The following is a 6000-nucleotide window of genomic DNA, read 5'->3' on the forward strand; positions in this document are numbered from 1 at the left end:
TTCAGCATTTCACGTCAGACGTTTACAGTGCCGAATGGTTATGACACACTCAGTCACTGGATAGAGTAGAGTATGTGTATGTCATCTTGTTCTTCAGTTCGGTAAATGTTAAGCTCTACCCAGCAGTTATGTCCGCCTACAGAAGCCATGTGTCTTCTCCTTGTCTTCGACTTCTCTGTCTGATGGGTCACATCGCTGATTTTGATTCTGCAAAGTGCCTGACGTAATTAGTCCAATCAGTTTTGTCCACACCAGTTTAAATACTGGTTTCCTGCTCAGCCAGGAGGTCTGTACATCTGGAGTTCAATTGTCCATGGGAACTTCCTGATCCTGTCCAACATTTTGCAGAGAGATCCTGTTTTCTGCCCTCTTTGGTCCGGTCCAACAGTCATATATTGATAATTAGTAGTTTAGTTCATTGATCTTTTACAGACAATAGCAATTGATAATGTGCCTCACAAGTTTCGTTTGCTCATTGAACATAATAGCACCAGCCTGTCTGAACAGAGAGGTCTGCATATTCTCTGTTCAGACGTGTGCTTTATCTCTAAAATTACTCAAATGTCTTCATTGTCTAAGACAGAGTCCCATCCTTGCAAATGTAAGTGATTCTGTTATGCAATTAACATTAAATTGATTTATGATAATGTTATAATGAACACAATCCTCAAACATAGTTCGACACGAAGATACTGCATATTGCAAAGCTGATGTTTAAGAGTAGTACATCTGGAGGTTACATTCTCCATTATTAAGCCGAAGTAATAAATAGGGTAGATTAAACAAATTCTAGCCTTGCTAGTGACACCCACAACCCCTGCAAGAATTAAAAATAAAACAGAAAGGCACGGTGACATCTGGCCATCTGTCTGGTTATATAATCCTGAATGGATCAATCGCATAAAGCATCATCGGGTCCTACTCTTCTTCACTAAAACCACGCGTTAGATGAAGATCATCCAGGAAGGCAAGGAAAACGCACAGCATATCTTCTCCATCATAAATCTTCACCCTGAACCACTCCCCTGCCTCGTCCACCCTCAACTCCAAAAATAAGTGAGAGGAGCACGTGGACTTTTTGTTCCAACGTTCAAAAATATCTGTTCAGTCGCCTTGCACTATTTTACTTCCTTCCCCAACCCACCAGGCCTAACTTCCTAACTGTTCCCCACCCCACTCCAAACCATCACCCTGAATTCGCATTTCTTGTTTCTCTACTTGACACTTCAAGCTCTCTCTGAACCTGTGCTGTTGATGAAATCCACATCTTGCTGCCTACATCTTATTTCTACCAAACTACTGAGCGCACACATTCTCTTCCTGGTTCCCATGTTAGCTGACAATATTAAAGATTCTCTCTCTCTCTTCAGGTTCAGCCCCCTCCCCTTCAAATCATCTGTCATCACACACCTCTTTTCAGAACGGAACCATTGACCACCTGTCCATGCAAATTACTGTCCCAGATCTAGAACATAGAACATAGAACATTACAGCGCAGTTCAGGCCCTTCAGCCCTCGATGTTGCGCCGACCTGTGAAACCATCTGACCTACACTGTTCCATTTTCATCCATATGTCTATCCAATGACCACTTAAATGCCCTTAAAGTTGGCGAGTCTACTACTGTTGCAGGCAGGGCGTTCCACGCCCCGACTACTCTCTGTGTAAAGAAACTACCTCTGACATCTGTCCTATATCTATCACCCCACAAGTTAAAACTATGTCCCCTCCTGTTTGCCATCACCATCCGAGGAAAAAGGCTCTCACTATTACCCTGTCCAACCCTCTGATTATCTTATATGTCTCTAATAAGTCACCTCTTATCCTCCTTCTCTCTAACGAAAACAACCTCAAGTCCCTCAGCCTTTCCTCGTAAGACCTTCCCTCCATACCGCGTAACATCCTAGTAAATCTTCTCTGCAGCTTTTCCAAAGCTTCCACATCCTTCCGATAATGCGGTGACCAGAACTGCACGTAATACTCGAGGTGCGGCCGCACCAAAGTTCTGTACAGCTGCAGCATGACCTCGTGGCTCCGAAACTCGATCCCCCTACCAATAACAGCTAACACACCATATGCCTTCTTAACAGCTCTATTAACCTGGGTGGCAACTTTCAGGGATTTATGTACCTGGACACCAAGATATCTCTGCTCATCTACACTACCAAGAATCTTCCCATGAGCCCAGTATTCTGCAATCCTGTTACTCCTTCTGAAGTGAATCACCTCACACTTTTCCGCATTAAACTCCATTTGCCATCTCTCAGCCCAGCTCTGCAGCCTATCTATGTCTCTCTGTAACTTGCAACATCCTTCGGCACTATCCACAACTCCACCGACCTTCGTGTCATCCGCAAATTTACTAACCCACCCTTCTACACCCTCATCCAGGTCATTTATAAAAATGACAAACAGCAGTGGCCCCAAAACAGATCCTTGCGGTACACCACTAGAAACTATACTCCAGGATGAACATTTACCATCAACCACCACCCTCTGCCTTCATTCAGCTAGCCAATTTCTGATCCAAAGCACTAATTCACCTTCAATCCCATACTTCTGGATTTTCTGCAATAGCCTACCGTGGGGAACTTTATCAAACGCCTTACTGAAATCCATATAGACCACATCCACGGCATTACCCTCATCCACCTGTTTGGTCACCTTGTCAAAAAACTCAATCTAACTGTTCGTACCTCGCCAAAGTCCTTGAATGTATTGCCGCCTCCCAAATCCATGCTCATCTTTTATGGATCTGCATGTTTCAGTTCCTCAAATCAGATTTATAGCCACACCACAAGACCAAAACAACTCTTATCAAAGTCATAAATGACATCCTAATTGATTGTTACAAATCTAAACGATGCCTCCTCCTTATTCTTGACTTGCAAACAGCTTTTGATATGAATGATCATAAAATTCTGCTCCAACCCTTCTCCATTATCACCCGGCTGGGTGTGACTACACTCAGCTGGTTCTAGTCTTATCTACACAGTCATAGTCAGAAAGTTACCTGCAATGACTTCTCTACCCGCTCCTGCAAAGTCACCTATCGTGTCACCGAAGGATCTATCCTTCGACACCTCATTTCTCATTTGCATGCGGCCTTTCAGTGATATCTGCAAAAACAACCTTAGTTTCCACATGTATCTCACACAGTATCCAACTCTCCCTTCCATCCAACTCTCTTGATCCATCCACAGCCTGTACACTGTCAGAATTTCAGTCTGACATTCAGTCCTGCATCAGCAGAAAATTCCACCAACTCAGTGTTCAAAAGATAGAAACCATCAGTACCCCTTACATCTGTTCCCTTGCCACCAACCCCATTTCTCTCGATGCCAACTGTGTGTGACTCAGGCAGACTGCTTGTGATCTTTGAATTATATTTGACCCCGACGTGAGTTCCCTATCACATGATGAACACTGTCTATTTTCACCTCCATAGCATCACCCGACTTTACCCTTATCTGGTCTTGTCGATTGCTTTGTTCCTCTAGACTCGATTATTCTAATGCACTCCTGGCTTGCTTCCCTCATTACAAGCTCTGCAAAATCTGCTGTCTCGACCAAGTGCCAAACAGCCATCTGCCCTGTACTCGCTGACCTACATTGTTCAGCAATGCGCGATTTTAAAATTCTCATCCTATTTTCAAATCCCTTCTTCGCTTCACAGCTCCTGTCTTTGCAATCGCCTCCAGTCTGACAGCTCCCAGTTCTGGCTTCTTGAGCATTCCTGATTTTAATAGCGCAGCATTTTCGGCCGTGCCTTTAGCTGCGGAGGTCACACGCTGCAGAATTACTTCCTTAAATCTCTCTGCATGGCAACTCCTCTTTCCTGCTTTAAGACGCTCCATAAGAACTAACTCTTTGACTAAGATTTTGGTTATCTGACCCAATGTATTTTTTGGTGCTCCATACTAAAATGTCTTTGATATCACTGCTGTATCGCGCCTTGGGATGTTTTATCACATCAACGACGCTAGATAAATGCAATTCACTTGTTATTCAAAGTAAAGGAAATAGGAGAGGGCATGAAATGTCTGAACAAGATAACAAATAAGGGTAACATACATGTACCAGGAACAGATACAGTTATATAACATGAGTATAAATTGACTGTCACTCGTGCGAGCGATTGCCTGCACAACAACACACATAGTGTTTAACACATAAAAGGGGAACTGGAGACCATAGCTTGTCAAAGCCAGATGTAGAAGGCTATCTGAACCATTTATGTTCTTTGCATTCAATGTAAGAAGTAAGTGTAAACAATTCCGTTGTTTAGTATTATTTACCTGTCAAAGGCACATTTAACGAGTACTTTTTTTAAGCTGGTGATGGTGCAATGATTGTATTGAGTGATGAGGTGAATGTCTATTGGAAGTATAATCCTCCTGTACTGTTGTCCAATAGACCACGTGCAGTTAAGGCTGTCAGACGGTGGAAGCCGATGTACTGGCCAAGTGGAGATTTATTACAATGGGACCTGGGGCTCAGTTTGCGATGATGCCTGGGATTTGGCAGACGCTGACGTGGTTTGCAAACAGCTGGGTTGTGGAAAGGCAATGGACCTGGCACTTCCTGCATCTTGTGGACCAGTCACAGGGCTAGTTTGGTTGGATGAACTGAAGTGTTCCAGTAGCGAATCGTTTCTCTGGGAATGTCCCTCAGCATCGTGGGGTAACCATGACTGTTCTCATAAAGAAGATGTGAGGATCATGTGTTCAGGTAAGGATGCTTCCATGTGCCAATTTTCCTTAGTTTTGTGCACGTGGCTTCACAGGGAAGATATGACATCGAATTACATACAATGGACAGCACAGAATCTGGCCATTCGCCCTAACTGTTCAATGTGGTGTTTATGTTGTCCACGTGTATCGCCCCACATTCCTGCATCTAACCCTTTTTGCATATCCACCTACTTATTTCTCCCTCTTGTATCTTTTTAGCTTTACCTTAAAGGCATCAATGCTAATCATCTCAACCATTGAATGTGTTCAGAATTCAAAATTCAAACCACTCCCTGGGTAAATAAAAAACAAGTTCTCCTGAATTTCTTATTAGATGTATTCATGATTATCCTATATTTATAATCGCTAGCTTCAATCTCTGTCACTCTATAAGTGTTTAGTGCCTCTGTATCCCGAGATCTCTTTGCCGCTTTACATCGTTTTCACTCTTATTGTGCAAGAAATGCGTGGCCTCTTTATTCTTCCTATCAGCACTGACCACCTTAGACTTACCTGGATTCAACTCATTTGGCGATTGTATGCCCATTCGACCTGCTTATTATCGTATTCCCATATTTTGTCTCTGTCTTTCGTAGTGTTAACTATATCCCCATATTGCTGCCATCTTAAATTTTGAAATTATGTCTCCCTTGTCTAAATCCACATCGTTTATGTAAATATTAAGCAGCAATAATCCCAGCCCTGTGTCACACCACTTCCCACCTTCCACCATTCTGGGTTACCAGCTTTAACAATGACGGTGTGCTTTGCAGCTAGTTTTCAACCATTATCCACTTATCTCTTGAATCCACATGCTCCGACCCCAGTCATGATCCTACTATGTGCAACCTTGTCAGAGGCCTTTTGAAAAAAAATTGAGCATGCATTCTGCATCGACTGAATCATCCCCATTATCTTTCTGTAATTACTTCAAAGCATTCAATAACGTTGTTTGTCCTTCTGTTGTGAAATCCGTGTTGATTATTCTTTATTGCATTTTGGGCTGTCGGTGTTTTTCTATCACTTTTCTGAAATAATTACTGGAAATCAGTGAACACAACCGGTGCAGCATGTGTTGAGCTGTGCAGTATAAACACACAGCGAGTTATCAATCTAACCATCTGGATATTTCTTGTGCCATTGACAGAGCACAAAGATCTGCGGCTGGTGAATGGGAAGCATCGCTGTGAGGGGAGAGTGGAAGTGTTCAACAATGGCACCTGGGGAACAGTGTGCTCGGATACACTTGATAGACCTGATGCAGAAGT

Source organism: Heterodontus francisci, unplaced genomic scaffold (genome assembly GCF_036365525.1).
Source record: "Heterodontus francisci isolate sHetFra1 unplaced genomic scaffold, sHetFra1.hap1 HAP1_SCAFFOLD_236, whole genome shotgun sequence".
NCBI lineage: Eukaryota > Metazoa > Chordata > Chondrichthyes > Heterodontiformes > Heterodontidae > Heterodontus > Heterodontus francisci.